We start from the raw sequence: 16,372 nt of genomic DNA on the forward strand, positions 1-16,372 counted from the left end.
GGAGCGATCTCTGTGTGGCCCTGGGCAGACATATATGGGTGCCATAGTCAAGTATGTCCTGGCAGCAGCATTATAGCATCCTGGGACAGTGCTATATCTCTGTTGGGTGTCTACAGGTTTAGGTTGGGGCAAATAGTGATCAGGGGTACCCCATGCAGTATCTGCTCCTAGGGCCAGCCGACAGAGGTCTACTTCTAAATTAGGCCAAGGCGTGGTAGCAGAGACTATGGAGGAGGAATTTGCCATGTCCCCCGCTTGGTTAGTAATAACCCAGGTAAAATTAAAGATTCGATACGGGGAGGCACTTACAACTGTAAAGCATATAAACATCCATAGGGAAGGCATCCTTCCTTTCATCTGAAAATCAAGCACAGTAAAATGACCTTCCCCGGGCGGATTGAGGTCTCAGATGAAAGGTCACCCCTACACACAGGCGTAACTTAAGAGGATTAGTAGTCTTTTCCAGCACCCATCTATCTGGATCAGCTTCAGGAGGTGCTCTCTTAACGTGTGACGCGTGGACCCAGGTGGGAATTCCTTCAACTTTGACTGCAGTGGGCGTCGTCAGCAGTACCAGATATGGTCCTTTCCACCTCGGCTCTAAGTTTCCTGTTCGATGTCTTCTCACCAGGACGACGTCTCCCACTTCAAACTGGTGCGGCACCTGTGTATCACCAGCAATATAGGATTCTCTTAATTGTGTCCATATCTCTTTTCTTATTGTTTCTAAGGCCTTGAGCCGAATCAGGAGATTGGAAGAGGGAGAGAAAGACACGTCTGGGCTAAATTTATCAGTTATAGACATATAAATGGGTGGCGGGGCTCCAAACATCAATTCAAAAGGGGTCAAGCCAAAAGGGCCAGGGGAGTTTCGCACTCTAAATAAAGCATAAGGGAGAAGGGCTGTCCAATCATTTCCGCCGGTCTCTAAGACTAATTTTGTCAAGGTCTCTTTTAATATTCTATTCATTCTCTCTACCTGTCCTGAACTCTGGGGTCTATATGCACAATGTAATTTTCAATTGATCCCCAGCTGTCTGGCCACTCCCTGACTTACCTGGGAGACAAAAGCAGGCCCGTTGTCTGACCCGATTACCTTGGGTACCCCAAAACGGGGTAGGATTTCTTCTAGTATCTTCTTGGTCACCACGTTTGCAGTTTCATTTTTTGTAGGGAATGCTTCAACCCAGCCTGTAAAAGTGTCTATAAAAACTAGTAGATATTTATTTCCATACCGGGCAGGCTTTACCTCCGTAAAATCAGTTTCCCAATAGGTTCCAGGCCTATCCCCTCTCAAACGCCTTCCTCCTAGGAGCTTGTTAGACCCAGCATTAGTGAACGCACAGGCGTGGCAATTTTTGACTAGGTTCTCGGCAGTTTTCTTTAATCCAGGAATATAATAAGGGGACCTCTTAACCAATTTAATTAACTTTTTAACCCCCAGATGGGTAAGGCGATGTATATCAGCCAAATATTCTCGCCCTTCTTCTTCTTTAAGAGTCTTTTTGTCAGTTTTTTTGGTCTCTGGCTGAGATTGAATTTTTATTGTCAAAGTCATAGGTCCCTGGGCTGCCTTCTTTGTCTCCTGGTCTGCCATTTGGTTTCCTTTTTCTATGGGTCCGGTCCCTTTTTGGTGTCCTGGGCAATGTATTATTGCCACTTTATGGGGCAAGTGGACAGCCTCTAGCAGGCTAAGGATCTCTTCTTTATTTTTAATATCTTTTCCAGCAGATGTTAAGAGTCCACGCTGCCGGTATATTGCCCCATGGATATGTGCTGTAGCAAAGGCATATTGGCTGTCTGTATAAATATTAATAGTCTTCCCTTTTGCCAGCTTTAGGGCCTGGATCAGTGCGATGAGCTCCGCTCTTTGGGCTGATGTACCCTCAGGCAGGCTGCTGGCCCATATGACAGCCTTTCCATCCACCACCGCTGCCCCGGCCCTCCTCTTACCTTCCACCACGAAGCTGCTTCCATCAGTGTACCAAGTCATTGCCCCTGGCCATGGTTGGTCTGTGAGATCTGACCGGACTCCGGTTTCTTCTGCCAGCACCTCCTCACATTGGTGTATAGGGGCTTCATCAGCCTCAGGTAACAGGGTAGCCGGATTGAGGATAGCCGGGGGGGGGGGGGGGGGGGCGAAGTTTATGCGTTCAGTCAGCAATAGACTCTGGTAGTGAGTCATCCGGGTGTTGGTCATCCAGCGGTCTGGTGGCTGTCGGATAATGTTCTCAAGCGAGTGTGGGGCCACTATCGTAACATTCTGTCCCATTGTCAGCTTGTCAGCGTCTTTGACCAGTATAGCTGTTGCTGCTATGGCTCGTAAACAGGAAGGCCACCCACTAGCCACAGGGTCCAGTTTCTTTGATAGGTAGGCCACAGGTCGTTTCCAAGGCCCTAAGGCCTGGGTTAGGACTCCTCTTGCCACGCCACTTCTCTCATCAATATATAAGATAAAAGGTTTACTTAGATCTGGTAGGGCTAGTGCCGGGGCCTGTAGCAGTGCCCTCTTGAGGGTCTCAAAAGCCAATTGGTGGTCTCTAGTCCAGGTAAACTCTCCTTTTTCTTTAGTCAAAGGGTATAGGGGGGCTGCTACAGTCGCAAACCCTGGGATCCACAGTCTACAGAACCCCGCAGTGCCCAGAAATTCTCTCACCTGGCGAGGTGTTGTTGTGGTTGGAATCTGCATCACTGTCTGCTTTCTGGCCTCTGTGAGCCATCTCTGTCCATCTCTCAGGGTGTATCCCAAGTAAGTTACCTCTTTTTGGCATAACTGTGCCTTTTTAGCGGAGATCCGGTATCCCAGTCTGCTTAGCTCGATCAGGAGGTTTTGAGTCCCAATTTCACATTCTTTACGGGTTTTCCCGGCCACTAAAAGGTCATCAACATACTGCAAGAGAGTTACCTGTGTATTTTTGGCCCGAAAAGAGGCTAAGTCACGGTGCAGAGCCTCATCGAATAGTGTAGGTGAGTTTTTGAATCCTTGGGGCAGCCTCGTCCATGTCAGCTGTCCGACTTGTCCACTCTCGGGGTCGCGCCATTCAAAGGCAAACAAAGGTTGGCTGTTGGGATGTAATCTCAGACAAAAGAAAGCATCCTTAAGGTCTAAGACAGTATACCAGATCCGGTCAGGTGGTAGTGTGCTGAGTAAGTTGTAGGGATTTGGCACTGTCGGGTGAATGTCTTGGACTCGTCTATTAACTTCTCTGAGATCCTGTACAGGGCGATAGACATTGGTCCCTGTTTTTTTTTTACCGGGAGGAGGGGGGTGTTCCATGGAGACTTGCATGGAACCAAAATTCCTTGTTGAATGAGTCGGGTAATATGAGGGCGTATGCCGTCCCTGGCTTCCCTACTCATGGGGTATTGTCGGACCCGTATAGGGGTGGCTCCGGACTTAAGCTGAATCACCACTGGGGGAACTTGTTCTGCCATTCCCATACCCCCCCGTCTCAGCCCATGCACTAGGGAATTTGTCAAGCCAGTCTTGGATTCCCTCAGAAGTCTTGGTTTATTTTGGTAGAGCCGGTATTCTTCTCCTAATTGTAGAGACAACGCTAGGGCCCGGGGCTCTCCTCCTGTCCAGGTTACTTCTGGATGGTGAGAGGCAAAAGATATGTTTGCTTTTAGTTTAGTTAGCAAGTCTCTTTCTAGCAGGGGCATAGGGCACTCCGGTATGACTAGGAACGAATGAGTCACTCTGTTCCGTCCTAGATCCACTGTTCGAGAGGTGGTCCATGGGTACGATTTTTGTCCAGTGGCCCCAATTACTACAGTCTTCTCACCCCTTTTTAACTTTCCCAAAGGCGTTCGCAGAACAGAAAACTCAGCTCCTGTGTCGACTAGGAAATGTATGGGAGTCCCCTCCACATCTAAAGTTACCCTAGGCTCGGGGAGGGGGACCGAGCCCCGTCTCCCCTAGTCTTCGTCATCTCCGAGGGACAATGCTTTCACCCCTTGCTTCTTTTTGGGACATTCAAATGCCCAATGGCCAATACCTTTGCAGGTCCTACACTGATTTCGTCCCAGACTCGGTCGATCTCCTCCGGGGCTCCTTGGCTCCTGCCTTTTTCTGTCTCCCAGGTTCCCTATCTGTCTAGTCCTGTCTCTCCTGTCTCTCTCTCCTACTGCGGCCAGAATCCTAGTTAAAACTTTCTCTTGTCTCTGATCCCTTCTATCTTCGTCTTCTCTCTTTTCTCTTCTTTCTCTCTCTAACTTCTCTTCCTCTGTCTCTCTCTTATGATACACTTTCTCTGCCTCTTTTACCACATCTCTCACGGTGTAATCCTGTAACCCCTCAATCCGTTGTAGCTTCCTTCTGATGTCTGGGGCTGACTGTCCAATAAAAGCCATAATCACTGAAGCCCGTTGTCCCTCAGACGTAGGGTCAAACGGGGTATACCTTCTATATGCCTACATAAGCCTCTCTAGAAAAACTGAAGGAGGTTCTGTTGCCCCTTGCATGACCTCTCTTACCTTGGCCAGATTGGTGGGCCGACGTGCAGCACCTCTGAGACCCGCCACCAGAGCCCGGCGATAATTGGACAGCCGTTCCCTACCTTGTGCGGTGCTATAATCCCAATGGGGACGGATCAATGGGAATCCTTCTTCTATCTCAGCCGGGGTCTGGACTGGTCGTCCAGCCTCGTCTCGGACATTTTTTCGAGCCTCGAGGAGAATCCTCTCCCTCTCCTCGGTGTTGAAAAGGGTTTGTAAGATCTGTTGACAGTCGTCCCACGTCGGCTGGTGGGAGTACATCAGGGATTCAATTAGGCTCGTGAGCCCTGTGGGGTTCTCAGAGAAAGAGGGGTGGTTAGTTTTCCAATTATAAAGATCGGATGAGGATAAAGGCCAATACTGTAATGTCTGTAATTCGTTTTGGTCAGTAGGTGGAGCTCCGACTGCTCTGAGAGGGAGTGCCATGGTCGAATCTGCTGGTCCCTCCAGGAAGGTTCCTCGCCGACTCCTCGTTCTGGCTGAGGGCCCCCCACCCCCAATTCCCGGGGCTTGAGCTGTAGGAGGGGCAGAGGGCAAAGACACGGGAGCGGCCGGGGGTTGGGGAGCTAGCGGGTTGGGAGGAAGCCAGGGGATATCTGGCCACGTAGGGGGCTCCTCAATCTCAGGGTAGATCTTAGGGGGGCGCGCAGGCTGCGGGCTGTGCTTGCTGTCCTCATCGGATTTTGGTGCTGTTTTCTCCTTTACTTCATCTTCCCGGATTGTCAGGACTTTAGTGCCAGGACGAAGGGGCGGGATGAATGGGCGGACCCATAGAGTGGGGATCGTGCCAAATCTTCCCATACTGCGATGTATGGCTGTTGGTCTGGGTGAGACCCCGCTCCTTCCTGAAAAACAATAGCCTTCACGGCATTGATAGTTGGTAAATCAAAAGTCCCCACAGATGGCCATCCCACACCAAACGTGAGCCATTCTGAGGAACAATACGTTAACCAAGGTTGTTTTTTAACTACTACTGATAGATTCCGTCCTCTCGCCCTAACGTCCGTCCAATGGTCCTGAGTCAAAGACAGAGGGGGCGTCACAGTCTGACCCATAATGAAAAACAAATACAGCAACAGTAGATAGACAAACACACTAATCACCAACGCGTTCACACACTCTCTCCCCCGTTTGGACTTATATAGCCAGCCAAACGCTACCTCAGATGGGGTGGGACCCTGTTTCCGCTCCCGCCTGGGTAGAAGGAGCCTTCCGTCTCCTTGGTTCCAGAAAACCACAGTCAGGTCCTCCTGACTGTCCACAGTCGGACTCTCCCGACTGTTCTCCGCCCGTGGAACGTCTTCCAGGGCTGCAGCCTGCGGGGCCGGGACGTCTCCCCTTCCGCAGCCAGAGGGTTCTCACGAACCGCAGAGGCAGCTGCACGGAGAGCAGGAATACTCGTCTGCTCTCTTAAAACAGGGTGGGGATACTCATCCACCCAGGTGGGAATACTCATCCACCTTCTTAATACTGACCAGTACCAAGACAGACACACGCGCACATACACACGGCGGCCGCCATTTTACATTCAGCACTCACACTAACGTACCTCCAAGGGGGTCTTCGAGTCACCGGGGGCTACGCTTCCATCCCGGACGAGCCCCCATAAAAATGTAAAACCCTTGCTCTAGTCTCAGGATGGAGCACCCCAGGTAACACGAGAGACCAGTCTTGATGTAAAAACAAGAGGTCGTTTAATAATAATGAAGCTCCGGGCCAACACGTGTCTCATGCAGGAGAAAGAGGAGTTGACCACGAAACTCAAAAGTTAGAGGGTTATATAGAGAAAGCTAGGGGGTTTTGACGCGGTTACATACAATTGGCTCATTCAAACATAGCAGTGAGAACAAAGCAGAAAGGGTACGTGCTAGAAGTCAGGGGCTTATCAGGGGCCGGAGGACACCTAGTTGAGATATGGCCCTGAGTGTGCTAGGGGGAGGTGGACACCTAGTTGAGATATGGCCCTAAGTGAGCTAGGGGGAGATGTCTTTCTGCCAGATGTCCCATGAATCAGTCCCATTAACTCAGGCTGGTTCCTGCATTCCTTTTCCTTATCTTTATGGCTTGCCAGTCCTGGCTGCAAGGCTTAGACCTGGGTCTGTGACCTTTTGGGGTTTATTCTTTTATGGCCTACTAGTGCTGCCTGGGCAGTGCTTCTTGCATTCCTCTATCTTTATGGCCTGCTAGTTTTGGCTGCAGAGGCTTACTCTTTTAGTTTTGTATCTCAAAACCTAGAATTCGTATAATTCTCCTTTCAATATATCATGTGATATTGCTATAAACTCTTCCATGGCCCTGACAGAAGAGTAACATATGTGTATTTGTTTGTGTTATAATAGTCATCCAATGGAAAGCAGTCTTATAAAATGGATAACTACCATAAATGCTGAATGAAACAAAGAGCTTGGTACATTGGTTTGTTATCTGGGTCACTTGGACTCAGGGATTTATTCATTATAAAATTATTTTAATGATTTCTGCAAGCTATCCCTTAATTTTTCCCTCTATGATGTTGTATGTGAAATTCTGGAAAGGAGGAAAGAAAGCCTTTTGTTAGCAACACACAGATATACAGACACAGAGCAAGGGACAAAGAGATGCATAGGGTAGTATTTGGTTAGGCAAAGATTCAGGAAGCTATGTTGCTCTTGTTGTTGCTGCTGCTGCTACTAGTGTTGTTGTTGTTGTTGTTGTTGTTGTTATTATTATTATTATTATTATTATTAATTATTTAATAAATTGGTGTCCTTGCAGCCTTTATACATTCTTGAGGAGAGTTGTCCGCATGAATGGCCACTAGCTGAGAAAGTACTTCTTCCTTGACATCACTCTCTGTCTGTTTAGCATATGACCAGACTATAATATTGAACTATGTAATGCCTTGATCAAAGAAATATACTTAATCACTGGTCCAATCTCTCAACAGCACCTTGTTCTTGATAGCACAGGAGGTGTGTCTCTCTTCAACCTCATTCTTCCTTTTGTGTATCTCCAGGTATCTCCTGTGGTGAATAAGAGGCATCTCCTATGTCCCTTCTAATCCTATCCATATCATCAGTTTCCTTTGTGTTCAGGTAGGGTGAACTAACAATCAGTGTTTATGATGTAGCATAAGTAAGTCAGTAAAACAGAAATTGAACTATATGGAATTCATAGTGGAGCCAGCAGAGCCGTAAGGCAAGTTGCTGTCCCTAGTATCTGGACTTATCTCACTCTACAATTTCTCCTCTTCTTTATACCCTTAGAGTATTCTGCTTCCTTGAATGGGCAGAGGCTATCTTAGAAGCCTTCATTTCCCACAATTTAGTCTACTATATTTTGACATATGATATACAGATGCAGAAATGTGCATAAAGTTGAAACTTTCCACAAATTTGAGACATATACTAGGAATAGGGGCAATGATGACTCATTGAGGAGAGGATCCCTGGGAACCAGGTGGAGCTAAGTTCATTTTTTAATCCAGTCTCCTATTTCTTATAGTCAGTTAAGAGTCCTTGTGGTTATCTTCCTCAGTGTTCCTAACTCTACTAAAACAAACAAACAAACAAACAAACAAACAAAACCGAACAAACAAAACCCTACAACTTTTGTTTTTGTGAGTGGATATATCCCAGTGCAGTGCCTGTGAATGTGTGCATGTATGTGTGTGCAGTATGAGTGAGAGTGTGTGTGTGTGTGTGTGTGTGTGTGTGTGTGTGTGTGTGTGTGTGTTGATGTTCATGGAGGCTAGAAGAAATCTTCCTATACTCTGGAGCTAGAGCTGTGAGTGCTTGGGAACTGACAAACATGGAGGCTCGGAACCTAACTTAGGTCCTTTGTAAGAGAATAGGAACTCTTAATTTCTGAGCGATCTCTCCAGGTCCCACTCCCCCATTTTTTAGCCTTTACATTAATTTTAAATGTCACATCAAACATCAGAGCTGGTGGCAGTCAAGGGGAAAGGTATGAGGAACTGAGGAAGTATAAAAGGAAGAATGGAGGGAGATGGCCAGCAAGACAAGAAGGGAAGGAACAAAGAGATTTTTAGAGGATGGAGGGAAGAAGGGAGATGGACAACAGAACTTCCCATACTGTCATTTGATCACAGGTAGTAAAGAAAACCTAAGAACGCTAGTGCTTTGCTAAAGAAACAAAAGCAGACTACCTCTGGCCAACTATAAATGTAGAGAAGCCTCTGGGGCTTTAGAGCCCACAGGCTGTATTCCTTTCCCCAAGAATAAACACTAGCATGGCTATACAAGATTCCTTTTCACACCTAGTAATCTGTCATATTAAGGCTTCCACAGATGTTTCATCAATGCAAATTAAGGCATTATTGCCTGTGGTTAAAGCATTAGCACATTCATGTTGCTTTTATGCTGATTAATAATTTAGTTTTCATAGTAATGTTTCAGTAACATAGTTGTGAATATCATTTGTTTCCTTTTTATTCTTTTTTCTTTTTTTTTTCCTTTTTTTTGGAACTGGGGACCAAACCCAGGGCCTTGCACTTGTTAGGTACCCACTCTACCACTGAGGTAAATCCCCAACCCCATTTGTTTCCTTTTTATTTCAAGGAAAAATATACAAATGATATCCAAATACTTGCACAGTCTAAAGATTACAAGTTGAATTCTGATGGGTGGGTAATTTTTTCTTTTCTTTTTTCTTTTTTTTCTTCTGTATTTATATTTTAAAGTAGAAAGTGATTGGGCACTCTTATCTCCATTCAAGCCTTGCTGAGTTACAAGACCTAGGGAAAACTTAGGGTTTTGTTCTAGGTACTTTAGGAAACCAGCCACTTGGTTGACAGTGGAATTCCTCTGTCAAGCTGTTTTAACTTGTGTTAACTTCCAAGACTAGTACATGCAAATTAACTACAGAGAATAAAAAAAATAAGATGAAAATTAAGCCATCCTAATTTGGATTTCTAAGGAGTCCAGCCCAACAGCTAAATACTTTAGACCACAAAGTTAACATTAGCAGTAGGTTACATTATGTATTACAACAAACTTTCTATCAATCATTTAAGTCAAACCTATAGTATCACACTATCACATGTAGAAATTTTATCTTTCCCTTAGTTTTCATGCCACATAGATATTTTAAATGTTGACAAAATAAACAACAAAAAACAAAAACCACGAAAATATTATCATAAGGTATGAAGGTACATATCAAACACATAGTCCTGGTGAAACCTAGTCTACTTCTTCCATTTGTGATGTGTCATCATCTCCTACCAGGGGTGGCATTTCTTCAGTTACAGCAGCACTGGTATCACCCACAGTAGGATTATCCTCTTCAATACATAGATCAAGCTTGATTATCCTGTAGATCCTGTTAGCATGGGTCTGGGAATCTTCCAGACTGAAGCCAAGAGACAGGAGTGAAGTTTCATATAGCAAGATGACCAGATTCTTCACAGAGTTATCATTCTTGTCAGCCTTTGCCTTTTGCCTTAACATTTCGGTAAAGGAGTGATCAGTGTTTACCTCCAGCTTTTACTTTGCTGCCATGTAACATATTGTTGACTTGATTTTTGCAGGCTTCAGTTTTCATGATTCTCTTCAAGTTTGTTGTCCACCCATATGTGATTGTTACAATACAGCATGGTGATCTCAACAATCAATTTAACAAAACCACCTTTTCAACCTTTTTCTCCAAAATATCTTTCATAATTTCAGAGGTTATCAAATTTTTACTTTTCTCTCCCTGATTCTTCCATTCCTCTTCAACTTCTGGAAGTTCCAGTCCTTCTTTGGTAACTGACATCAAGGTCTTGGCCTAGAATTCCTTCAGCTGTTCCCCATAATACTCATCAATGGGATCATTTATATACATTACTTGTAAGTAATGTTTTTGGATACATTCCACAAAGGCTGAGTTACCAACCTGGTTCTCAGTCTCACCTGTGATAACATAGATATGGTTCTGTTTTTCCTTCGTTAAGGTGCAGTAGAGGAGATTTTTTTTGAGGGGGGGGATGCGTTTTCAAGTTATTGGAGGTGAAAGGATGTGTTCAACTTGTCAATGAGATACCTTGTGATAGTAAAGGTGTGGGTCTAAAGTACTTTCATTAAGTGTTTTTCCTGAACAAACTTAGGGCCATTACTCAGGGTGGTAATGCTGTTCTGATGAATAACAAGGTGCCAAGTCACATTACAACTTTGGTATCATCTTCCTCTTTACAAGATGGAAATTGTGAGCTGGGGATGCAGTATTGGAAACACACTATTTCCTTTTAGGTTAGGTTTTGCTGTCTCCACACTGCAGACAGCTGCTTGGATTCATTCTGCCCACAGCTCTATATGAACACATAAGTAGATCTGGCTCATCCAGGAGCCTTGGGAACCATGGGCAAAAATGTAACTAGGAACTCCTCAAAGTTGTTTTCCTAATAGGGAAAACTGTCTGAAGGCAGAGGAGAAAGAATCCTTGGAGTTGCTGGATGAGGGGTCTGTTGAATACATGTCTTCAGGTGTGCCTAACCTTTTGACATTAGAATTCTAGCATTGTAATTTTACCATGCTATGTTCGTCTCCACTCTAGTCTGCATGCTGTGGATTGCACAAGCCTGGGAGTGTAGAAAAAAAAAAACAACAAAAAAATAATAACAAGAAAACCAAAAAGAGGCAAACAAACAACAACAACAAAACAGTAAGTGACTTTCAATCGCCAGAGGACTTGAAAGGCTAGACAAACTGAACTGAGGATGTAATTAGAAAACCACAGGAGGGTGAAAATTCCCTCAAGTAAAACAAAGCTAATTGAAATGTCAACAGTGTAATCTTGTATTCACCAAAAGCAAACAAACAAACAAACAAACAAACAAAAATATCCCAATCCTATCTATTTACTAGTACCCTGGCTGGAAACCATTACCATGAAATGTTTTTCTTCTTTGGGTAAGATGCTTATCTAAAAATGACTTTCTAACCTGGATTAAATAGTTGCTTTACCTTGGTAGTTTGATGAAAAGAATGCCTCTGAGAGGGTAATTGAAAGAGGAAGGATTTGTCTTCACTTCATTGGCTTCATTTAATCAAAAATCAAACCTGCAGAGCCTGAGGGGATCCAGGCTCCAAGCTTTCCGAATCCTCAAAGTCAACTGCCTCCCAAACCTTTCAGGAGCTGAGGGGAGAGAGTTAGTCCAAAGAGGAGAAGATATGTACAGTGGGATACAACAGAGATGACGAGGAAAGGAAGTGAAGAATAAAAGACAGGAGTGGCTAGAGTAAAAAAAAGTAAGTGGATAGAAGATGGAAGAATGAGAGAAAAAGAAATTGAGAGGATGGCTGAGAGGAAGGGAGAGAAGAAAATGGGGGAGGGGAGATGGGAATATGTAGGGGACTAGTGGGGAGTGTGAAGAATGGGAAAAGGATAGAGAAGAGAATGGGAGAAGTAGGGAGAGAAAGAAGGGAGAGGAGATCCCACCTACTGCTGTCATCATATTCTACAGATCATACTGCTCATAACCACCATGCTGGGGGTGTCTCAACAGATGCATTTAGTATAGTACAGACAAACATCATTTGCAGCTTTTGGGGCTTTTATATACCCATCTGCCTATAAACATAAAATCGTAGAAAGAAGCATGTATCTTTGAGAGATAGAGTTTTAAATTAGCCCAAAACTCAGCAACAGGACCTGTCTTTGGAAGACAGATTGTTAAAAATGCAAGAGAACTACTTTGCTTATCACCCGGTGTGAGTAACTGTTCTTTGTTCTGCCCTGTGATGTTTATTTAAACCCCTACTTGTGCTTTCCAGCCATTGCGTCCTGCAGAGAGCATTCCAGGAAACCCGCGGCCCAAGCCTAACCAGAGGTGTTTCAAATACAGATGCTTCATCAATTCTGACAAACGTTTAAAAATAATGAGGACCTGAAGACCCAACCCTTCTCCGATTTAGTAGCTCTGTTCCAGAAACCAGGGGGCCATAAAACCTTATGGCGTCCCCTTATCTCCTAGAGTCATAAAACAATCCTGTATCTTGTGGTACATTCCCCTTTGACATCCCCCCATCCCCTGGGGCTCACAGCCTCTGCCTTTAAATACTCTTTCTCCCAGCCTCTCAGGGTCAACACCTCTGTCTCCTGCGCGGGATACGTGTTGGCCGGGAGATCTCTGTAATAGGTCTCCGTAATAAACCTCGCCTTTGCTTATTACATCCAAAATGGTCTATCTGTGTCTGGGGTCCTCAATTTCCCAAGACTTGTGTAAGGGTCTCTCTGCATGGGATCTTTCATCTTCACTCCCTGAATAATTCATCCACTAAGAAACAAGAGCATATCTTATGAAGGGAAGTGAACCATCCTTTCTTCATTAAGCAGTAAACTTTTAAATATAACACCAAGCTTGGATATTTAGGGATAGAGGCACCAGCAGGATCCTGCGCTGAGTTTCATAGCTTGGTCCTATTTCTTGTGCTCTTTTCTGCTTCCAAATCTGCCAAGAACTAATCTTCTTTGTTCCTCTCCCTGGTGTCTGTTGGACCCTCCTGGGCTCCCTCAGTGTTTGCTTCCCACTGTGCCTTGCGGATGCATGTGGAAACTTTTGTCCTTACAAAGGAATATTTTGGCGTTTCTGTTTGGCTTATGGGTGGTAACAGCTGGGCAGTAATACTGTTACGTCAGTTCCTGCTTTTTGTTCCTGTTTTTTCTCCTGAGAACATAAACTTGTTTTCCCATGGTGCTTCCTGGAATTCTCCACCTGGTGAATGTGAGATATATATTCTGTGAATCTCAGTAAAGCTTTGGAATTTTTGTAACATGAGAGACCCATGTATGTGTCTTTTCTTAAATCCCCTAGGTCTATGCCTGGTTCTCCGTACTGTGGCGGCGCAGTCACTGTCAGTTTCCTTGCTGTCTTAGTTTCAGTTATTACAGTTACCTGGATAAAAATTATCTTAGGGGAGAAAAGACTCATTCATATTACATTTCCCAGTTACCATTCATTACTGAAGGGACTTCAAGGCAGTAAGTTAGAACTCCTACCTGATTTTAGTTAGGTCTCTTACCTACATTTACTTTGGGCTCCCATCTCAATTAACCCAATCTAGAAGTTCTTATCCTGACATCGCCACAAGATTATCTACTAGGTTATTCTATGCTCTGTCATGTTTACAAGTGAGATTCATCATCACTGACAAGATTCATACTTCACTCAGGTCTAAGGGCACCTGACCTGAAGCAGTAAAGGTGCGCTCCAAACAGGTACAAGAAATAAAATGCAAACTACAGAGTCTGCCCCTGAACTTGTGCCAGGATGTGGTAAATAGTTTACTGCCAAGGTCACGGAGAACAAGAAACCAGCCAGACTGCTGCTTGTCTAACAATATTTAATAGAGTATGAGTCCTCTGGATATTGAGTCTGGAGCCTCGCCCAGCCAGCCACTTTGACCTGCAAACCCACAGACCCAATTTAACATGTAGGATTTGGGATAAATGGAGGTTTTATCAGGGGAATGTGGGTGGAAATGTCTCCACTTAATCTTTTGTAATAGCTTTTTATTAACCAGCACTTTACATCATGAGAACTATTGAATTAGACATCCATTAGCTTTCATTCCCTAGGGAAGAAGGATGCTCTCCTGAATCCTTGTAGACTGAGAGAGCCAAGAGCAATAACAAAACCCATAGAAATGGAAAGCCTCCTTACTGAGGGGTAGTGGCAAGCTGAGTCACTTCCCTAGAAAAGGGGAACTTAAAAGACGAAAAGAAAAAGAGCCTCTCTTAGGAGTATAGATCCCTTTCTGAATACCACCATGTTTGTTTAAAACAGTCCCAAGGATAAGATCCTTTCATGAATCTTTGGCTCCCTATGTACTATCGAGGAAAATCTTATCTTCACACTTTTGTTCTCTAGTTTTGGAATCTCTGTTTCAACAAGTACATACAGTGTAAAAACAAATGTTTCTGTTGCTGGGTATGACATCCATTTTAGAATCAGCTTAATCACGGTAATCTAGAATAGCAGAGGCTAGTTAGCTCTTAATAATTCTAGAATGCAGCTTTCTTTCTCCAATGAGTAGAAAACACCATTGACCTTATTTTGGAGTGGCAGAAACAGGAGGACTCTTGGAGGTCTCTTGTTAGCCTGTGTAGCCTATTTTGGTGTAGTCATGTTTCTGAGACTCTCTCAGGAAGAAGGTGGATGGCACCTGAGGAATGACACCTGAAATGGACCTCAGAGAGATTCATTTAGAAAAAAGATACTGTGCTTTTGGATACAATAGCAATCTCAATAAACAGAAAGCTGGGCAAGATCTCTGAGGACAGTTAAGCTGAAAAGGGTCTCTGAAAACACTTGAATCAACTGTACTGTCCAAGTGCCATAGTTAAGAACATTATGATCTTTAAAGGAACACAGATTTAAACCTTAATTCTGACAATTGAAAAAAAAAACCAAAATCAAGTTTTCCATCACAATAAATTAGAAAATATTGAGTTTCCTAATAAATAGAATCCAAACATGTTAAGAGACGAAATATTTTGATTTGTGTGATTCTATCACCCTGCATTGGTGAGTCAGGGCAAATTGGTGAGGATGGGTTTGTGGGTGAGTGGGCTCAGAAGTGCTTTCTTGGATTGTTACTAAGATACTCTATTTTTGGCTCTTTGTGCAACCCCATAAGCACCTCCATTTTGCATTGTTTAAGATGGTGACCCATGACTTTCATCAGTATATGAGGTTCCTCCCTCACGAGGACCCAGAAAAAGCAGGGGTAAATCTAAAGCAGCATATCCATGGTATCTATATTCAATACTTTTGTGACCGTGAATAAGTAGCTTTGGACAAATGTGTTCATGTACTGATATGTATAGAAATTCCAGAAAAAGTCACAAGATGTCCTCTTGACTTTCAAGGACATCTTAGATCTTAATCTCTTCTATCTGGATATATAGCGATGATGCTGGTGTAGGAGGTTGTCTTCATCTAAACTGAGAAAGTATGGATGTTCTTAAGGAAGCTGTATTCAGAAAGAATCCTTAACAAGCAGGTATCTTCTTTAAAGCCAACCTTTAAATGTGGTGGGTTCATACTCCGGTTGTACCTGCTCTCTGGTATCCCCCCAACCTCTCATAAAAACAGACCCAACTGAGTCTGAAATTCCTTAGACATCTATTCCTAGCTATTATCTAGCTTCCATGGCCACAGCTCATGTCCAACAGTATAAAGAGTAAAGAACATTTCATACAGTTTGAGTTCTTTCAAAATTTGGGCCCAATTTTGCTCAAGTCTCTTGTTTCTTGCCATAGGTGATTTCATATCTCGATCAAACTCCTCTTCAAATGAGTAAAGCAGTTGACTACCAAAAACTGATTCTTTGAATAATTATTTGCAGCTCAAATTCCAGAATATGAGGTCAAATAGTAGGAGAAAATGAATGGAAGTCTCTATGAGTGGGTTCTGCCACAATATAGTCCTTAAATGACCCATCACTCAAGAGTCACTTGATAAAATTAAAGATCATTTGAAGTATTTCCCATTGGGTTGAATAATTTATTAATGTTTAATATTTCACAATAATAAAACAGTACATCAGATGAAAATTTTATACCTGCTTGTATAAGTAAAATGGAATGTGAGTCAGTGGACATTCCTGGGTACCAGAGGTTACGCTATATATCTAAGATCAGAATGCAAAGCTGAACTCCTCTGCTTGTCAGCTCCCCAAAGGTACCTTAAGCTCATGCCTCAGGATGCTGTGAGTTTGGTTGAAAAGCACTATCTGCTTATGGAGGAGGGATCTACATTTGCTACTGTATGCCTAATATGCCTACCACTAGAACATTCTCTATTTTCTATAGGAGAATTTGTGGCTCTGAGATAACAATTGCAAATTTGATTTAAGGTTTTTCTTCTCTGGCCATGTCTCTGTCTTTCTCT

The 16,372-nt window shown here is 43.8% G+C and overlaps 2 pseudogenes; both read right to left on the reverse strand.

The window, feature by feature from the left end:
* Nucleotides 1–364: 364 nt before the first annotated feature.
* Nucleotides 365–5,552, reverse strand: LOC102555474 (uncharacterized; annotated as a pseudogene).
* Nucleotides 5,553–9,680: 4,128 nt separating this feature from the next.
* On the reverse strand, nt 9,681–10,446 carry Hsp90aa1-ps11 (heat shock protein 90 alpha family class A member 1, pseudogene 11; annotated as a pseudogene).
* Between the last annotated feature and the right edge of the window lie 5,926 nt (nt 10,447–16,372).

This window comes from Rattus norvegicus, chromosome 13, assembly GCF_021556685.1.
Source record: "Rattus norvegicus strain SHRSP/BbbUtx chromosome 13, alternate assembly SHRSP_T2T, whole genome shotgun sequence".
NCBI lineage: Eukaryota > Metazoa > Chordata > Mammalia > Rodentia > Muridae > Rattus > Rattus norvegicus.